Source organism: Rissa tridactyla, chromosome 9 (genome assembly GCF_028500815.1).
Source record: "Rissa tridactyla isolate bRisTri1 chromosome 9, bRisTri1.patW.cur.20221130, whole genome shotgun sequence".
NCBI lineage: Eukaryota > Metazoa > Chordata > Aves > Charadriiformes > Laridae > Rissa > Rissa tridactyla.
Genome location: NC_071474.1, coordinates 31,580,648 through 31,602,660, shown reverse-complemented (window position 1 = coordinate 31,602,660; position 22,013 = coordinate 31,580,648). Strand labels below are relative to the sequence as shown.

At 36.2% G+C, this 22,013-nt stretch overlaps 1 protein-coding gene across 3 annotated transcripts in view; it reads left to right on the top strand.

The window, feature by feature from the left end:
* PCDH11X (protocadherin 11 X-linked) overlaps positions 1 to 22,013 on the top strand; it is a 509,451-nt gene that overhangs the window by 96,393 nt on the left and 391,045 nt on the right. The window lies entirely within an intron of this gene.

The following is a 22,013-nucleotide window of genomic DNA, read 5'->3' as shown; positions in this document are numbered from 1 at the left end:
CGTTATTTTGAGATCTGGAAAGGTCGGCCTTGCCTTCTGAGAGTGTACTGGGTTCTCACTATATTACAAAGTGACTCTTGATAACTTGGAGTTAGGGGTGCAATATGGTAAGTACAGTTTTGAATTTCACTTCTTTCACTATTTCACTTTTACTCATTCCAATACTGTCTCCCGCTATTCTAAAATACTATTTTTTCTATTACATAGACTCAGTAAGTCTTGTCACTGAAAATGTCATGATAGTGATGTTCCTGTATTTCCTCCAAGTTGTCAGCCTCTGCTTATTTCATAAATAGACAAATGTAAATCAAATTTAGTTATTTATATTCTTTCAGATACATATTAAGTGTGTTATCAGGAATTTTTCAGGGTTACCACTGACTTTCTGCAATCTTCTAAATAGGCTTTATTCATTTGTATTTACTATGGGCTTTTTTGTTTTGGTTTTTTTTTTGTTTGTTTTTGTTTTTTTTTTTTTTTATGGAAGATGTTCATTAAAGCTCAAATAACTTACTTCCAATAAAAAATTGAATGATTATGTCAAAGATACAAGGTTTGATTTCCTATTACTGAATTGCAGCTAAGAATTGTGAGCTGAATTCTTGTCTGTTTTCTCAACATAGTTTTCATCCTTTCTCTGCTACAAGAGGATGTCCACGGCTGTCAGATGGATGAAGTGCCATCTGCTTATGTTCTCTGTTCCCTTCTGGGCTGTGGTGTTGTCTTTGTTCTTGATACGATCACCAAAAATTTGAGTCTAAGACCTCTCCTCAAAAGAATTTCCTCCTTCTTACTGTCTAGGCAGTACGAAGACTTCCCTTTTAGCTGTGTGCATCAATAGCAAACAAGTTGCAGGCATATAGACACACTGACACTAATGTGGATCTGAAAGACTCCAATCATAGACTTTCCACCACAAAAATACTTTTCCTAGATCCATATCTAAACCATTGATGGGCTTATACTCTCCTCCCCTCCTCACCTTCTTTCCTCTGAGGAAAACAACAGGGGACAAATTCTGGTCTTATTCAGACACTAGTGGATGTGTGTTTCAGATAAGCAAATGACCCACAGACGTAAGTATTTCAAACAGGTGAATGGAATTTGGAACCACCTTTCCTTTGAACCTTTAGAGTATTTGAGTAATTGGAAATATTCAGGAAAACACATACTATGAAAGCATAAGCATTTTCTACCTTCTGTCTTCTGTTTTCAAAAGCATCTGGTTTTTGGGAGGTAAATATGAAACTATCTGTAGCAGACATACTAATGAATCAAAGTGGATATGGGAAAGTGCTTTTCTATTTTGAATAAGCATATTTGTAAACAAAACTTCTAGAGAAGAGGAAAACATTGGATGATGTTTTCAAGCTTAGCAGAAAGGAGGCAGTAACTTCTACAGCCTGCTGAGATTTTGATTGCTATTGATTTCAAAGTTAGAAGCCAAAACCACTACAATTTGTAGAATAAATTTTTTTCCCAACTTGCATTAAACTCAGAACTCAGTGAGAGCTGCAACTAAGAGCTGCTGCCGCTTGTAAAGCTATGTCTGATATTGTTATTAGCAGCAGTGACCAGCATTGTTGTATTCACTGTTCTACAGTCCATGCTGAGTCAGCTTGATCCATAACATTTTTTAGAACTGAGTGGGAACAATGAATTTACCAGAAATCCTACAAGAATACCCTTTTTTCCTCCCCCAAAATAGCAGTAAGCTACTCTTCCAAATACAGGTATCTAATACTTTTCAGAAGTATGTCCTGTTAGACGCATTGAAGTAAGATAATAGCTTCTATGTGGATCTTTATTCTTCAGACTAAACATTTACCTTTTTAACTCTTATTTTATATATTATGGGGATGTAGAAACCTATACATAGATATATACACAAAAAGAAGATAATTTTCTAATACTTTTCAAATGCTTATTTTTTTTATAAGGGGGGAGTCTAAGATACTTCTTGCTATTTAGTAGCATAGCCAAACTCATTTTTTAATGGCCCAAAGTTGTTTATTTCAATTTAGTAAAATGACATTGTGACTAATTAAAAGACATAGATAAACAGATTGGTGTTTACTTACACATAGGGCAATCGTCACACCTACTAATTTTGAAAATATTAGGCTTAAGGATTCCTTCAAAGATAATAACTTCTAAGTACACAATGAATATATTTTAAGGAAGTAGTAACGTTCTTTGGCTGCTGTATGGCCAAAGTTGTGAAGTAACACCTGTTAAGTGATCTTCGCTGATTCAGTTCCCTTTCTTCATCAGGTTAATTGTAAGACCTGTATTATTGTAAGACCTATCTATTATTCCTTTGGCCAACTTCCTAACTCAAATTACTTCATATCCTGTTCATCAAATTTTATCTTTTTCTTTCATGGTTTAAAAGAATACTTATATGGTCTAACACCATGAGATTCTGGTTTTCTGGTCTCTAGTAGAGGGTTTGGGATTGTCTATATTAATATATTGAAAGTATGGTGGGGTTTTTGTGTTAACAGTCCAGACATACCTAAGTTCTTGCACTTGGTATTATGTCAACTTGACTTTTGACAAAGGCACTGTGACAATAACCAAAGGAATTAATATCAGATAAATAAATCTCCTTTGATGGTATATTATAACCATTTAGTATATCTTGGTGAGTCACAGAATATACATCTGTTTATTATATCAGAGTTCTTAAAGATTACAGATCATGTAATCATAGAGTAACTCGGGTCCAGAGGGGCCTGTGGAGATCACCTAGTCCAATCATGGTGCTCCAACTAGACTACCTATATTTAGATCAGTTTGCTCTGCACCTTGTTCAGTTGACTTCTGAGTATCTCTAAGGGTGGAGGGTCCAAAACCTTTCTGAAACACTAGTTTCTGTTTTACAACCTCCATGGTGAAGAGTTTTCTTTGTCTTAATTGGAATTTCCCTTGTTGTGTTTGATTTCTATTGAAAGGCCATGTATAGATTTTACAGATTGACAAGAAGTGCTTGAGTGAAACCTTCTCTGGGGCCTTAGAGAAAATCCAGCAAAGTCTGTTTTGAACAGAAGTCATTAAAGCAGATCAGTCATTCAATTTCTTTCAGTCATACCTCTTTGTCTCTGTGACAAAGCTGTGCATTGTATCCCAGACAGCATATATGGATTGTACTTAGAGTGATGGTATTGTGAACTGTCAAACAAGAAGCTTGTTCCCTGGCTTCCCAGTTGAAAAAGTCATGAGAGGACAAGGTGAAAATTTCCATTCAGCTCTAGTGAGGCCTTCATGTGTTCGGGTGGCCTTTCTTCATTCCTTCCTTCCTATGTTGAAAACCGCCTCATTTTGAATGAGAAAACTGAACCGCTTCACATGAGGAAGCTGCAGGATAGTTCTTTCCTTGCTCACAGCCTTACTTTTGTCTGTGTCTCCATCTTCCTCTTCACTTCTTCATATTGAAGAGTCTTCAGCTGTCTCATCATGCTTCACCAAACATGTCTTCATCTTTTTCAGTCTTCGTGACTTTTGCATTCTTTTTGTTTTAATGCTTACGGTAGTATGGTGCATCATCACGCTATTTCTTTTGTGTTGCTCCGTATTATTGCTAATACAGAATCTGTGAATATTCACACAAATGAATTTTAAACTAATGCTGAAAACCAAGCATATTTGGGAGAGTTTTGTTCTTTGCTATGTCAGTATTTTCAAGAAAGTACTTTTTTCCCTTTAGCCTGTTTCTGGGATCCTCGCATCCTCTGGGATCCTCTCAGAATTCTGAGATGAATACATTCCTATGTCACTACAGATGTTTAATATTTCTGGATCCTCAAGTATATGTAGGTGTTACAGTGGAAATCAGAATCTTAATTGTTTTTATGGATCCACTACTTATACGCATAAGTATCCAAATTAATTCAATGTACTTATAGATGTAAATATTTTAAATATATCTATTCATATGCATTCTCAGGATAGAGCCCAAAAGCATGCTGTTTTCTGTTCGTGTGTATGGCTCATCAATTTATGTATTTGTCTTTATTTTATAAATATATTGTTAGTTTTCATTTGAATTCTATCTTGTTCTACTAATGAAAACACTGATAAGTGGACATAGTCACGATTGATTTACTCACAAAGTAATGAGTGAATCAAACCATTTTGGTAACTTCTTATGAAGGTTGGATATTAAAAGCAGACAGAAATGACAGAATAAGGCTGTCAATAGCAATTGGAAAATGTAATTGGAGGGAAAAATATTCTTTTGATGTTTTCTGTGTACAAGATATACAATGGTGCAATTATCTGTTCACTTTCAGCTGCCAAGCATGATTTATTAGTTACAGTATTTTGGCTTTGAAACACTGAACATGGATAAGACAGCATGTGCTCAGTTGTGTAAGGGTTCCAACATCTGTCCTGACAATCCTCTTACAGAAAGTCTTTTTGGAATTAGGAAATGGCAACATGAGTTCTGAAATAGATATGAAAGAAACAGAGTAATTGGGGTGGGGGGATTGGCAGAGAATATTTTATTATTTCATTGCCCCTTTTTAACACATTAACTGCTTGAACTGTTTGTTTTTATGATTCCAGATGGTAGCAAGATGCATATAAATGAATAAAATGAAATAGAACAAATCAAATGCTTGGCTGCTGTTCAAGAGCAGCTAAGGCTAAGCTTTATTAAATTCACATGAGGGTATGATAACTGTGGAATTTCACAGAATGAACTGCAATAATCTTACTCATGAAGAACATCATTCTTCTTGAGATAGATGGGAGAATCTAAAATTGTATCATGGGAAAAAATACAGCCCCTTTGGAGCTGTACGTGTATCGCAGACAAAAATCAACATGCACAATCCGTTTTTACACATCAAAAGTTTTAAAGGTTTGTTCTTTCTCGGAGGCAAAGTAGAGGATACTTCAAAGAAAGTTAGTATGTTCTATGTTAAAACTCTTCCCTGTGTCACATAAAGTCCCTTTAGGAATAGGCATATTTGGATTTTAAAAGGGGGGAAGTATTAAATTTTAAAATTATATTAGAAAATTTATATTTAAATAGGAAAAAATATAATGCTGACAAAACCAAGCATTTTTTATGATTTGTTGCAGGATGCAGTTCATATTGTTGATGCCTTTTTTGTGACTGTGGATCATTTTTTATGCTTCTGTAGTTGAATGGCTGTGTCTAACTGAATGTTTTTCAAACATCTTTTTTTTTGTTACTTAATGAAATTAACTTTAAACAATTGTTTTTTCTTTTAAATATGCTATGTTCCTCTTATTTCTTTTCATTGAAACTCCAAAATTACTGTTCAGAATTTCTGATGAGACAGTAAAATGTTTTCCTCAAAACCCCTGAGATGTATTTCCTGACAATACTTAAAGGCTATATTTTGTTAATATTTTCACTACGTATAATTCAAAGTGAATTTCATCCCTAAAAGTGCATCCATGTATCTAAAATGAAGGAAGGAGGAAAGTGCTAAAACTCAGAGCTAAATGACACTGAATACCCAAATCTATTGAGGAGCTGGTCAGGGAAAGCAAAGGGAAGGAATAAATCCAAAGCTGGTTTTATATTCTCTTTGTATTTCCTTAGCTATGTTAGTCCAGCATGGTCCCCGTGCAATACCTTCTATTCCAGATGAAAAGAAGGTCATAGGATGGATAGAGATGGATGAATGGTGAAACCTGCCCAGCACTTCATAGTATCTGGAGAACCTCAGAGAAGGTTTTCTTCAGTGGACAGCTAAGATTATTTAATAAGCTTTATATAAATCGGATAGCGTGTAGCCTGGCTCAATATTGACTTAGATTCTAGCTGTATATTCATAAGGTATTTACACTCTGTAATGACTTACTGTTTTTCACATTTACCTGCATAGAAAAGTGAAGCAAATAAGCAACAGTGTACATATCTCTGAAAGTATATCCCATGAAAAAAGAATTGTTGCAAACAGAATTTAGTCTCATGAGTAAAAGTTTCAAAATGCAAAAGTGAAAAAGCCAAAAAAGAGAAATTGAGTCAACTCTTTACGTTGTGGTAAGAAATATACTATCGCTATGACTCAATTAATTGCAAAGCTTTCTTATAAATTAAATAAAAACTCTTATTTGTGAAGTCTGCACAGGGAAAATGTGCAGGGAAAAATCACTCCTAGGTATGCTGCCACTGGATCATGACCATCTACTATTGACTGCTAAATTTTACAGGTTTTAGTAGATTTAATAGTCATAGGTAGAGAAATTAAGTAACGAGTGACATAATTATCAAGCCCTGCAAATCCTGGTATTTACGCATAACTCATGGCTCATGTAAAGTAATTTACTCCCTCTCAGTGGAGTTACTACATGGATCCAGGAGAAGAGGTGAAATGAAATTCTGTTAAGGAAAGCTTCACAAACATGGGAAAGGATGCAGTTCTTGCTTCCAAATGTGTCTTGATAAAAGTTTGTGTTTGAAAGCTCAGGAAGATTTTGAAGCATTGAGATAACTTAAAAGCTGACTCTGATATTACAACTTGAATAATTGCAAATGGGGACGTTTTTTTTTTCCTCTTTTCCTTGTGATTTGGTGTTTGTTTGGGTTTTGTTTGTTTGTTTTTTTAAATACTTGAGGGTTTTTCCCAAGTACAGAATATGTTATATAGTAGCCTACAGTATATTTTTTCTTTTTACTGCATACTGTACCTATACCTCTTTACAGCTCTTTGGCCATTTGATGGAAGGTGCGAAGTAAGCTAAATCCTCAAATTCAGCATAATATTTTGAAACGATTCAGAGCTGGGTACAAGACCAGTGCAAATATATGTTATATGTATTGAAATTTTTGTTAACAAAAATGTTCTATATGACAGGCACTTGTATCATGTTCTGTGACTTGCAAGTCAATTTGAAAAGGTTAGACTAGTGACATCTTTTGATCTTGTCTTTAAAACTTACTTCCATGGGTTTTAATCCTGCATTGAAATGATTCAAAATTAACATTTTAGAACAAAGAAAAGGAAAAACTGTATTAAAAGAGAGCAGTGAACTATTTTGAATATTAATGAATATAAAGTCCAAAATATAAACATTAACTGTAACAGAAACTTTATCCTATTATTGATTATTACTTAGGAGTGATACCAGTCTTTACATTATATGTGTTTGTACTAAAGTTATTTTTGAGCAATACACAAACCCAGAGCATAGTTTGCAATAATACAGGGAAGTATTATAGTACAGTAATTACAAATTTTTTCGGTGGGTGCAACTGATTGACATTTATCTCTTCCGTAACAGGAAAAAAAATATGTTTAAGGAGCATGGGAAACTTTTATAGGAACTGATGAATCATTACCTTCCAAAAGTTAGATATAATTAGAGTGGATATCACATGGAAATAAAATCAAAAAAGAGTAGAAGGCAACTGTTTAGCGTTTTGATGAAATCCTTTGTTGTTGGTTTGGGTAATGTCAAACACATGCCAGTTTTGTTTTGGGGAGCTGAGTAACTTGTTCACTGTTGTCCCCTTTGAAAATGAAGTGAAAGACTGAATCTGGCTGCTTGATAAACTGAAGGTGTTCATCAAAACCACAAATGCAGAACTTTCTTGAAGGCTACCTACACTTACTCCTGAAAATAATAGTCCATAATGGACAGAAAGTGATGTATGTCGTAATAGATAGATAACCTTTTCTCCTTGTGAAACCAGCCCAAATAAAAACTCTCAGATGTAATCAGAATTGTTTTTCCTTTCCCTATGTCAATCAAACCTTTCCTATTGATAATCTGAACAAAATAGGATTGAGAACACAAAGTCTACTTTTGTATTATTAAGATGAAAAGATTCTGACAAGGTTTGATAACATTTGAGATGCAGAGGCTGTTACAGGAACACAATGAATATCAAATATATCTGCAAAAAGGCCTTTTTATCAAGATAAAATCCTGATGAAAAATGCCACTTATTCTTTATTTTCCATCGGGCAGATTTAAAGACTGCAAGTCAAGAATGTAGATCTATATTTAATGGAGGTATTTAGTTTAGTACTCTGTGTGCTGAAACGTGAACCTTGAATTCAGTCACTTCTGATCCAAAAAATAATTTAAAAATTAGACTCAGTATTTTCATATTCAGGTACAGAATATTCTATTAATAAATCAGAATTTACCAATGGTTGTCACAACCTGATGGGTAAATCTGTATAGCCTGTTATTCCAAAGGAGTTCTGTAGTATTTGGACAGGTTTCAATGTAACGACTTACTTTTTCCTCTGGAAATAATTCACAAAATATCTCACTATTCACTTCTAATTTATACACCTCAGAAGTACTAGGTTCCATGAGTGAAGAAATCAGATTGGGTACAATGAACTAAAAGTTGCCATTTGCTGATTTCATATAATAGTTCATGACTATCATCATTTTTTTTTTTTGAAGACAGAAGTGTGTTATTAATTTGTGGTTAATGGTTTAATTGGTTGCTGTTTCTTCCTGGTTTTATCTGGCAGTAAAACACAACTTTGTTCAGGGTGTTATTCAGGACAGGGAGCGAGAAGCTGGAACAGGATGTTCCACTACTGGTCAAAAAAGTGTTATGTGCTGGGAATTCACAAGTAAATGTATTGTAATCTTCCACAGGGATTGTGGAGGATTGTTTTACGCTCTTTCTGTTCCATGACTTGTGTGTGGTTGTGGGCTTTGTATGGATTTTCTTTTTTGTCATCGTTTTTCCCGTAGCCATACTATGGCTGGAGATTGGAAGAGGAAGAAAAAAGGTCAGAAAAGCTTCATAGCAATTTTGTTTTTGAAAGGGAGAGACTGGTTGATCCAGCTTAGATGGTTACATCTGGATCAACCAATAACTGTTGAATTACAGAGACAAATGCAAACTGCAAAACCGTACAGGTCAGCACTACACCAGCTGTAACCAGAAGAGGATAGTAAGAAGGAAAGGTGAATCGATAGGACACATTGTAATAAAATTATGAGTGGATATCCAAAAACAGATGGTTGGAAATGGAACACCCCTTCTTTACTAACTCAATGAAAGAGGAAATCAAAGAAAACTGAAGTCCATAGCCCTGCCATTTGGAGTGTCATTGAGGATGAATGGGGTTTTCGTAATGAAAGACAGGGTTCTAATTCACGACTGCATTGGTTGTACAGCATGGTGTGTATGTAAAGTACATGGACCATATTCAGGTGTAGGTATGATCTCGCTGAGGCAATGATGATACTTGATTCCCTTAGGCTGATACAAGTGAACATTTTGTACATATTTTAGTAGGAGAAATGCTGAAAAGTGATGAGGTAATGTTTTACTTTTCTTTTTACTATCTTTGAGTTACTTAATTCTCAATTTAGAACAGATTGGCTGACATCCTGGATCAGTAAATGTGTTGTATGAGGCCCAGATACTCAACTGGCAGTGGGCTGAAGCACAAGCTTAGGGAAGGAGAATAAGCAGAGCATGTAAAGCCGCATTGTTCACTTCCTATTATATAATGCTTGATGCTGAAGACACACCAGAATCTCATAGTGATTTCTTCCAAGTGGTAATAGTTTCCATTTTGAATGACTATAAAGGTAGCAGAAATATTTTTTTTATGAAGGATTTAGGTTGGAATTAATTTAATCGTAGGAGGTGAACGAAGAGAGATACACCTAGAGAATCATCTGCTATAGCTGTCTCAAATACCTTGAATAAGCTGGAATGAGTCACTTTAAAACTGTCTCTTCTCTGCTTACTGTAGGAGGAAGCTATATGAACATGTAGCTTTTAGATAGCTAAAGCTGAGTAAGATGATTTCTGAAATCTAATGCAAAAATAATTTTAAAAACTAGGGCTCACAAAGCTGAGAGCATTTTGAAGCTATGACCTTCAATACTATAGGTGTATGTTCTCTCAGAGTTGAGGTAATTAAATGATAGATAATGCAGTGAGGACTTCTCAAAGTGAGAAGTATTGTGCTCATATATTTTCACCTTTATTGTCTCAAATGTTAGGGTGCTTATTCCATGTATGTTGTTAGAAGTTGTTTGAAATACTAGTAAATTTCACTGTGTAAAGAGAAATCACAGATATTTTCCCTTATTTTTGTAAAATAAACATTTTACGTTTATGTTATTTTATCTTTTACCTTTGAAGCAATTTCTCTTCATTACATCATTTTTGTATGTCTGATTCACCTCCTTTACTCTTTGCCATAAGCTGATAAAGATTCTGCTTGTTTATTTGGGCATATAATTTATTACCAGTACATTTACAAAGAAAAAAAGAACAAGGGTTTTGGAGAACATGTATTTAGTATGTCAGCACATGCCTCCATATTGTCAGCAGACATCCTGCAGTGTATGCTGGTCCATTCCAATAATCTAAACACCGTGGCTGAGGAGAAAGTGAGAAATGTCTTCAGGCAGTGTGGATAGTGTGATCACTTGCTTGTTTGCAAAGTTCACAGGTGTCAGCATGCACGGTTTTGTTTCCTTTGATAACATCTAACCTTTGAAGAAAATGCCTTTCACTTTACATTCTGAAGGTAGTCATTATTGAGCTCAGTCAATGAAGCACTGGTCAGTTTAGTAAGTCTCTTTGGCAACACATCATTACAAGATAAAGTTCATGTCATGTTGTAAGAGAAGTCAGAGTCAATGTTTTCTTGAGCTAGATTCCTGAACTACTACTTCATAACTTGCAGCAAAAGATTTTGGGAGAAGCAGTCCAATAGAGAGCTTGTTTTCAGAAAACACTAGATATTTTGCCATATAAATACTAACCAAAGCCAAAATTGAGTTAATGTTTTTAAAGAGTTCCTGTCCTTTTAGATTATGTCATCAGGTCTGCTTTTGGAAAAACTGGACTAAGAATGATCGTTTGTCAGTATAATAATTCTGAGATGAGATCTAAATGGAGAACACTGTATTCAGTTGCCTATTTACTCTTCCCAGAAGCCTTTGGAAGACTGAGCAGAACAGTCACATCTTTATGCAAAAGTGTAGGAGCAGAAGTTGGAAGTAGAGTGATAGGAGGATGGGAAGTGGACACTTTGAGGGGGAGGATTTTATCCAAATTAAATCTAGAAACTCTTTAAATGTTACAGAATTTTTTGAAGCAGAATAAACTTGTTGCGTTGCACAGCTTTCAGTAAAGTCTAGGAATTTTGATGTGTTAACTTTACTTTATTCTTCCTGTGGAAGGAGTACTGTGCAGGGTGAAAAGAACCCTATGATGTGGGAAAACTGAAATTAAACTCCACTGTAATACAATTCTGCCTTTTATCAAAATAGTTTATTGCTCTTTTACTGTTGCCAGAGATAGACATCCCAAATCTCATAAACTGCTGTCCCATGTGATATTAATTAACATATTTATTGTGATGTCTAGAAGGATTTCAAAGTCTAATTAGCATCTGACAGCTGAATTATATTTTCAGCATAAGTGTGCAGCTCCTGTCGTGTCAGGGTTTACTTGTGTTGGAGTGGTATGGTAAAGCTGCTTTTACACGTTTTCAGACTGGAGAAGTTTCAAAGCTGAACCTTCCTGAGTAGTCCTGATACTCACAGGCAAGATTTAAGGAGCAGAAAAAAAACCCCAACCCAAACTACATTTTAATCTAGTTTCTATTAAGATAATTTGGAAAAAAAATTACTTCTGATGGCTGCGTTTTGGTAAACCTTAAAAAGGAACATCTGTTATTACTGTTTATTATTTGGCTAATTTTTATCTCTTCAAGGCCACATCTTGAATTTATTTTAATGGAAAATCACAGGTACAGTTGTTATGTGATGCTTCATCTCATTTGCTTTCTTCTGGTTTGGAGAAATAATACGCTTTTATTGTAGGAATAAAAAAACAAGAAAAAAGTATAATAACAAAGAAGTAGAATTATGTTCTATAAAGACATCTTTGTGATACTGTACATTGTTTTGCATTATGTTTGTTCACAGCTTTGCACTGTAAGAAAACTACAAGGGGATAAAACCTCAAGAGAAAAAGTCCAATGAAATGAGAACGAACACTATCAGAGCAGAAGGTGTCTTGCTAACCTTTAAAAATGCAATGCAGTCCCACACAATTTTCTTCATTCAGAAGCAATCTGCAGCTCTTTAGCAGCAAACCAGTCAGTTGAGTTCTCACTCACTTTGATGTATGAGTTGAAATTTAATATAAAAAAAGAAAAGATCTCTTGGAAAATCCTGTTAATGGAGGTTCATTTTCATTATGTCCAGTTTTCTTTTCATTATTGGATAGTTATAGGGATATCTCTTTTTCCTCCAGTGCCTTTCTCTAGATTATTTTTGTATGTATGCGTTTCTTCACATGCCATGAAATCAGTGTGGTGGTCTCTGCTACTGGTTTCTTCCATCCTATTTTGCTGTATTAATTTTAGCTGCAAAATTTTATAGGTTAAAATTGTGCCCCTCACTACAAGAAAGACACTGAGGTGCTGTAGAGTGTCCAGAGAAGGGCAACGAAGCTGGTGAAGGGTCTAGAGCACAAGTGTTATGAGGATCAGCTGGCAGAGCTGGGGTTGTTCAGCCAGGAGAAAAGGAGGCTGAGGGGAGAGACCTTATGGCTCTCTACAACTACCTGAAAGGAGGCTGTAGTGTGGGGGGTGGGAGGGTTGGTCTCCTCTCCCAAGTAACAAGTGATAGGACAAGAGGAAACGGCCTCAAGTTGTACCAGGGGAGGTTTAGGATGGATATCAGGAAAAATGTCTTCACCAAAAGGGTTGTCAAGTGTTGGAAGAGGCTGCCCAGGGAAGTGGTTGAGTCTCCATGTGTAGGTGTGGTGGTGCTGAGGGACATGGTTTAGTGGTGGACTTGGCAGTGCTAGGTTAATGGTTGGACTCAGTGATCTTACAGGTCTTTCCCAACCTAAACGTCCCCCACAGCATTCTCCTGGAGAAGCTGGCGAACCGTGGCATAGACAAGTGTACCCTTCACTGGGTAAAAAACTGGCTAGATGGCCGTGCCCAGAGAGTTGCGATTAATGGGGTGAAATCTTCTTGGTGGCCGGTCACCAGTGGTGTCCCTCAGAGCTCAGTTTTGGGGCCAGTTTTGTTTAATATCTTTATCAATGACCTGGATGAGGGGATTGAGTGCACCCTCAGTAAGTTTGCAGATGACACCAAATTAGGTGGAATTGTTGATCTGCTTGAGGGTAGGAAAGCTCTACGGAGCAACCTGGACAGGCTGGATCGATGGGCCAAGGTTTAATAAGGCCAAGTGCCGGGTCCTGCATTTTGGTCACAACAATCCCAAGCAACGCTACAGGCTTGGGGAAGAGTGGCTGGAAAGCTGCCCAGCAGAAAAGGACCTGGGGGTGCTGGTGGACGGCCAGCTTAACGGGAGCCAGCAGTGTGCCCAGGTGGCCAAGAAGGCCAACAGCATTCTGGCTTGTATCAGGAATAGTGTGGCCAGCAGGAGCAGGGAAGTGATCGTGCCTCTGTACTCAGCACTGGTGAGGCCTCACCTCGAGTACTGTGTTCAGTTCTGGGCCCCTCTGTACAAGAGGGACATTGAAGTGCTGGAGCGGGTCCAGAGGAGAGCTACCAGGCTGGTGAGGGGTCTGGAGACCAAGTCGTATGAGGAGAGGCTGAGGGAGCTGGGCATGTTTAGCTTGGAGAAGAGAAGGCTGAAGGGAGACCTCATTGTCCTCTGCAACTACCTGAAAGGAGGCTGGAGAGAGGTGGGTGTTGGCCTCTTCTCCCAGGTGAATAATGACAGGACCAGAGGAAACGGTCTGAAGTTGCAGCAGGGGAGGTTTAGATTAGATATTAGGAAGAATTACTTTACTGAAAGAGTGGTCAAGCACTGGAGCAGCCTGCCCAGGGAGGTGGTTGAGTCACCATCCTTAGAGGTATTAAAGAAACATCTAGATTTGGCACTTCAGGGCATGCTCTAGTGGCAGAGATTGTAGGGGGGTTTTTTGTGTGTGTATATGGTTGGACTCAGTGATCTCAAAGGTCTTTCCAACCATGAAGATTCTATGATTGTGTGATTCAGTGATTTTAGAATTATCTGTCCCTCATTGTGCTTTGACATCTTATATTTTATTTCTTTTTTCAGTGGGAAAAGATTGCTATTTCTTTATCAGAAATTATTTATTTGGAGTTTTATATGAACCAAGCGTCTTTGCACGATCTCAAGTACTGGCCAACAAGCAAAAAATACAGTAATGGAAGTATTTTAGTAAATTGTTGAAGTTCTGCATCAAGGGTCATTATCTGCTTTTAACCCACTCTGTTACTTTTAGTGACTCAAAGTGCTAGAACTTGATTATCATAGTGAATGAGTACTCGTATTTTACCATGAATTCAGAGGAGACTGCATTTGTTCAGGAGGTGAAGCTGCTGAGCGTCACTGGTAGAGTAGGAGATCGTTCTGTTCTTAAGAAATTTTTACCTTCTGTACATGCTTAAGATGGTCTTTTCAAAACTGTGCAGACTGACTTCACTTTCAGTATAGAAGTGTAACCATTGACTTCTGGGGAAGCTGAGTGAGGTCAACGCAGAAAGCTTTACAAAACCCCATTTATCCGGTTTTCATTCCAGGCTATCATTAAGAAAGTAACCAATATGAAACAGGGAGCTTAACTGTGAATGCAAGTGTCATTGAAATGGCTGGAGTTACAGATGACTCCATTACTGTCACTCTTTTATCTAATATCATATTGATTTATTTTAAAGTACTTAATTTTTCATTGTTCCGTACAGTTTAGGGATCCATCTTTTTAGCCACATGCCAAACTGGTGTGGAGTACACTGCGAATTATACCGTTCCTGACATTATATGAAATCAGATAATTCTGTATGTGTCTGTATAGAGAAGCATTACATTAAGCTAAACTTAGCATTACATTAAATTAAACTGTAGTTTCATTCTCAAATTTGCAACAGAATTTACTTTGGTTTTGAGTAATCAGAGAGGTGTGTGTGTACACATATATTTATTTCACTTGTTTACAGATGTCTACAGGAAAAAAAAACTTTAAATGATTAGAAGAGTTTAAATATTCAGGAGTAAAGAAGGCCTATGCTTTAGAGCCATTAAAATCAAGGTTTGCCTTTGTTGATCTGCTGCTACTTATATCTGTTTACGGGGGTTTCTTTCTTACTGACAGGTTAAATTAGGTCTGGATTAATCAAAGTTTAAACAAGACCTCTCTGGTTTGATAGGACTAGGACAGTGGATTGATGCAAGTGAAGTGTAATGGATCAATTACCTTGCGACTTGGAGAGAGACTTGTTAGCGTAGGAATGATGATCTGAACACCCTTTTCATGAAAGGCAGATTACTAGGAAGCAGTGGAATGGAAGGAAAAAAAAGTTGTCTTCCATTTTAGCAGTGGAAGTTACGATGTATATACATTTGAATGATAAAAGTGGATGATTAATGTGTTGCTAAATTCTCTGGTCACCCTCACTAGCCATCTCAAGAAAGGACAGATAGGATCTAATGAACGCTTTGCGGGAAATCTTAAATTTAACTAACATAAAATGTTGTTCAAGCAAACAAAAAGAGCAAGGATTCACTCAAGACATTGCTCATTATTGTACATGCTGGAAAACTATGAGAGCGAGATTTAGATAGTGTGGATGATGGGAGTTTTAAATATGAGATTTCTTGATCTATTTTTGAAGAGAACTTTTGTGTTGCATTCCTGAAGAAGTATGTTGCCGGATGCTGTCCTGCATCCTTTTCACTGTGGAAGGACATGCTTGAATCAGAGAGTGGGATGCAAGAAAAAACTCGTATTGCACAAATGATCTGTTTACGTGCAATGTAGTAGATAAACATAGAGCAACATTCACTTGTAGCACTATCTGTTCAATCTCATCCTAAAATTTGTCGAAAACAGAGAATTGTTTTATTATGAATGTTAACCAACTCATTCACAGTAGAATGTAGTGACAGTTCATTTGGAACGGTGTGGATCACTGCGGTCTGATTTTCTTAGTTCTGATTCATAGATTTTCTTAGTTCGGATGGTATAGGAACTCACCATTTGGAAACCATTGGTATTTGACTACATTTAGAACAGATGTTCTGGCTGAATAGTCTCCAGTCTCCATTAGCTATATTTCTGTATCAGGGACACTGCAAGGTTTTTGAAAAAAAAAAATTCAGAGTAATTACTATTGCAAATTATCAATGACTTCTTCCACATAGTAGGGACTAACCTTACTTGTTACCCATTATTTAAAGGAACTACCTCACTTCAGAAAACTGAGTATTCTTAGGTGGCAAGCAAAAAGATTTTATTAAGTTGAAACAATTTTCTTTATCCTTCAACAATTTACAGTTTTAAAAAAATTACCCTTTTAAGGAAATGGATATAATGAACCACTCCAGAAACCTCGGAGTGTGTACTGTATAGGAATCTCATTTAAAAAAAAAAATCTTCCCAATTAAAACACGTTTAAAACTTTCTCTTTTAAGGATTTTTTAATGTTGTACAACAGTTAATAAACCCCTGTAAACTCAGCCTAGCAGTGTGTGATGGAACCTCTTAAAGAGAGGAACATTGATTGAGGAGTGTTGGTATTAAGTAGGAGGAGAATTTTACCAGTGGACGGGCCCCATTAATTAGAGGGAAATCAAGAGCGAAACCTAGAAAGGACCTGAGACTGGATTAGATACGTACCTATTCACTATGCCTAAAGAGAATCTTTTCAATTAACTGGATAGCATAAATGATAATCCATTAAATGGATTTCACTGAGGATCTCTGTTTTGGTTTGACTTTGAAGAAGTAATGGTAATTGGGGAGTGGGTAAGAGGTCTTTGTGCAGGATGTTTTCTGATATAGACATTAAAAACAGACTTTATCTCCCTGAAAAGAAAAAGTTGTAAGCTTTGGAAATACGACTGATTTTATTTCTTGTTCATACAGCTGTACTAATAACTCATTATACTCAGCTTTAGCCCTGTCCGGAAGAAAATAGGATGAAAAACTTTACTGAAATTTGTCTTAGGAGATCTGGACTAGGAGTTAACATGGCATACTAACAACTTTATTACCCTTGCCCGTTGTTACATACTTCTTGAAGTTCCACCCAGCTAAATAAATGAAGTTTACAAAGTTTGAAGGTGTCTGTTACAGTGGAAGCTGCTTCACTTACATTCTGCTTCTGATAGATCTGTAATCCCTCATTTCCATATTACAGCCCTCTGCATCAAAATGCCTACAAAGCAAGAACTTGGAGAATCCTGCAGTTCTCTGTTCTTTTTAAAGTTTTGTTTGAATAATAATTAGGCTAACCTGGCTTGGACTGAAGGAGCCTGTTTAAAATTGTACTATCCTTAAATGCCTTACAAATGAATCCTGATAAAGGATAAGCTAGAGAATGTGAAATTTCCTGAGTATGAGCCCTTTGACACAACCATCTAGAAGCCAAATTAAATGCCTTCTCTTTGTTGCTAAATATTTCTTGCTTGGATTAACTCGTATACAGAAGATGTCCTGAGGTAAAAGCACAGTAAAAGAGGGTATTAGTTTCACCACACTGAAAGTTAGGTGAGGTCAGCCATCTGCTGAGGCATGTTGCTGACCAGGCCTCATTTATCTCACAATAACATGGAAGAGTATTGTCATCATACCTGTGTTATTTTGTTGTTGTTACATAGTGTTGTTAGGTTTTTTTCCTTAGAACTGGAATTTCTCATGCAAATTAACTGCTCAGCAGTAATAACTTTTTTTTAGGGATGAAATTACTTCATTATTTCATGATCACTCCAGTTTATCATCTAGAAGAGGCTTTTGCTAAACATTTTGCTTGGCTTCATTGGTCAATCTGAGATTCCAATCAAACAGATACATTTTGAAATTTTTAGTTTTTAAGAGTATAACATTGATGAGTTCAGTAACGGTTAATTATATGCATGTCCCACATTCCTAACAGGATCAAATGTACCAACTTTTTGCTATCTGGCAAGAAGCTTCTTAACTCTTCTAATTTTCTTAACTCTCATTCACACTCATGATAAGGTTTTTATGTGTTATATTTTTCCTTTTACATCAGTCAAAATAGAGAGCTGTAAGAAAAAAAATCCAATTTGATATTTTATAGATTATCTAGGCAATTGAGTACACTAAGTTTAGTAAAATGCAAAAGCAGTTTCCGCAATTATTTCTGATACTCTTCTGAAATACTCTGAACTTAGATACTAATTTTTGTGTTGTATGCCAGGGTTCTTTATTCCTTCTTCTGTAACAAAAGTAATTAAAAAGAAAATAAAATGCTGATTTGACAACTTACAGACATTAAAGACCATTTTCCATGTATGAAACTGCAGACAATGGTGTAAAAATACAAATGTAGCAAGTTATTTAATATGTAAAATATAACTGAAGTATAAAAAAATGAATATGATACTTATTTCCAATTTGAGAACAAAGACCCAAAGAACTGTGAAAAGTATTTGCTATATGACAGCCTTTTGCACCAGGCAGAGGCAGCTGAGGCTTTCTTGGTCAACAGAGTAAGAAAAAGCCTCACTGACAAAGAAAGTAAGGATGAGCTTTAATTTTATGGCTTGAAGAACCTATGAGAAATCTCATTCTAAAAAAAGGGGACAGAATTTTGAGATGTGATAATCAAAAATCACACTCAAATCCTACCAAATATATTAAATAAAAATTACTTTTTCCCCAAAAATCATTTAGGATTGGTATTTATTGAAGTCTGCCATTATTTAGGATGAGACAGCAACCAAAAAGAATAGAATCTGAATCTGTTCCCCTTCCAATTTCTGTTTCATGTTCCTACCATAATAGAAATGCATTTGAAGCACTAATGCAAAATTCGTCTGTTTGACTCTGAAAGATGCCAGGTAAAAGTCTCAGTCTTCATTCAGAGAAGTCCGTTACTTGCATTTCCAGTCTAACTTGCACTTATTGTCAGATAGTATCTGTCAAATTTTCGTAATTAAGATAAATCTAAGGGCTTCAATGTCAGCTGAGTGATATTCTCTAAGTTCTGATTTTCTCTACTTGCTTATAAAATAAAGATGATGAATAGATACCATCCACTTATTTATAAGATGTACCCTGTGGCAGCTGGATAGATTCATCTTCTTTGGTTTTATTTCATGGAGTTCGTCCCCTCCTGTTCTGATAGCATGAATAGTATCTATGCAATTTGGTTTGAAGTTTTGTAATCTAGGAAAGCTGCAGCTATAGACAGAATTAGAAACATTTAATTAAAAGTAGGAAAAAAAGCCTTTTCTTTGTGCATTTGTATGCAAAGTCACACAAAATCAAGAATATCAGAGAGATCTTTCAAGATCACATCTCAGTGATGTCAGATATGCAAATTGCTGAAAGCGCGCTCTGGGAGTGTTAAAGTGTGACATGAAAGCATGAGTCATGAACTCCAGAAACATACTATATCCCAGAAAATACCGAGTTTCACCAGAAGACATACTTTGTGTCCACTGTGTCTCACGATCCCAGCCTTTCACCTAGCTTGATACCCGAAGCAGAGGCCTACTGTTATGCTTTGGATGTGAAGTGAAGGATGGTTTGGCATTCTAACAGTTATGTTAAGATGCTTGAGGGTCCTAGCTTATATATTCTCTACACTCATAGGTAAGGAGTTTTGTTGTTATTCCATATCTTAAAATACACCGGAGGTAGGAAAAATAAATGTAAATGCACAACCAGTTTTTCATAGCATTCAGAACAGGCAACATAATTGCAGCCGTTCCTAAAGACGGATGAAATAATCAAATATATGTCTGATCTACTTGTACAATGGTTACTGCAAGTTTCTTTCTCTGCGTTCAGCAGAACACAGGGAACGCATGATTGGAATGATGGACTGAAATGATCCACCAGCATAAATTAACACAGCTGAACAGTGATTTTAATTCAAAGTGAGTAGCAGTGTAGTGACATTACACAGTGATTACAAAAGCGGGAACATCTCTTAAACTGGCCTTGTATTCTGCCAACCCAGGAAAATATGTCTCAACCACTGAAGTGAGAAATCTCTAGATCAGTTTTTATTTCAGCTACAAAGAAAAGAACAGTTCAGCCGTACACAATGATCAAATTCCCCTCTTCCCCCCCTCCATGACTCACATTCAGATTAGGCAGACGTACACTGGAGTTGTTCAAGGGAACCAATCTCTGTCTCAGTGGACAGTGTAGCCGAGGCCTTACAGCACTTGCAGGCATGTTGCTGGGTTAGGAAATGTGATAAATTCTTTACCACTGTATGTTATTCAAAATAGGAGCTATGCTCAATATCTGATTATGTCTTTTATAAGGATGCTGTCTAGGGTTCTGTGATGCAAAGTGCATGGCTGTGGCTGGACCAACGGTCCTTGCCCAAATTCCTGTAAAGTTTTGAGGCTTTGTTAATTTTCATACAACATCTTAAAGATGAAGTGTGATGGCTAACATCATCTAATATTGTCATTTATATGCCGGAAATATATTTTATTTCATATCTGTACTTCTACAGAAATCATCCAACAAGTTTCCAAATGCTAATGTACTTATAAACATAGAGGTAACTCGGCATGATGTCAACAAAGCAAAATGTTACCAACATAACAGTGTGATTTAGCTACATTCAGAAATATACTTGGTCGTGATATCTATAGTCCAGAAAATATACCTGGGAATTTAGCCCCTGATGGCAGGAAAATAATAAATGAAGTGATTATATTCTGTACCAAGGTTAAAAATAACCTAATGGAGTTTTAATGATCTTACTAAAACCAGAAGGCAACTGCTAGTTTTTCTGTCAAACTGGGTCATGTAACTAAAACTTGATTGGGTAAAGGAATTAATCATATGTTTTCTGACTTTGAAACTAGTTTACATATCAGTTTTATTTTGTTTAGCTGTCTGAATTTTGTGAACGTGTTTTCCCTTAATGATTGTTGAGGCATCTTTAATTAAGCATGTGAGTGTAATGCATATGTCTTGCAGCAGTCAAGAAAGAAAGGAAGGGAGGAAAAATTTTTGGCACCATAAATCAATATGCTCAAAGATGCTGACACTGTACATTCTGTTGTAAATTCTCCCTCTCCTTTCCTGTTACTGCTGGCTGTTGCCACTGCTTAGGCAATGAATGGAGATCCATTCTCAACATGAAGGAGATTTAAAATGCTGGTCTGGCAGTGTTTGTTCCAAAAGCGGGAATCAGAATCCCCACTGCAGGTTGTCTTCATGGCCAGAAATGAAGCTTGTGTGCAGTGTGATTTCATATTTTAGATGTGGCAAACACATGTTGCAATGATGTAATTTAAATTAGATGCATAAAAAAATGGAAATGACATGACCATAAGAGTGATAGCAAAGACGAAATACAGAGTAAAGCTTTTGTTTATAGAAATAAAGTACATTTTCAGTCAACCGTGTAGCATATTATGTTGCATATGAAGAATAACTTTTCTTCTCTGTAAGTGTTGACTGTAACAGGACTAAATTATAAACTGTAGATGGTGTAATGATACGTATTTCTGCCATTCTTCAGAACAGTAGACTACACTAAATTTACTTTAACTGAAAAATTTCTTTAGCAGTACAACTGTACTGCTGAGCTTCAGTTAAAAGTCTTGCTCAGGATGTTTTTTACTGTTTTGTTCCTCACTTGTCAGAAGAATTTTCTTAAGAACATAATGCCTCAGCACAATCTACATTTAAAACTTTCTTGAAATGTGAAGACAAAAAAATTTTAGGTTTTCTTGTACTTCCCTAGTAAGGGATTTCAGTAATCACCTTGACTTACCCTGCATTCCTTCCTCAGGCTAAGTTTCCACAGAAGCATGACTTTGATGGAAGTCGTGAGTAAAGAGTGCTGAACAGGACCCATTGTGATTAGACACATATTTTGAAAAAGCTTTAGGAATGATAAACTGCACAGTTGCAGTATTGCTATTTTATTTTCTATTTAAGAAAGACCAATGAGATTTGGGGTCTTCTAAAAGAGCGAAACGGATAATAAGTATGTTCTCTTGGAGTTTTCGTGAAGGCACTTTCTCGTCCACTTCTGTCATGCTCCAAAAAGTGTAAAATATAT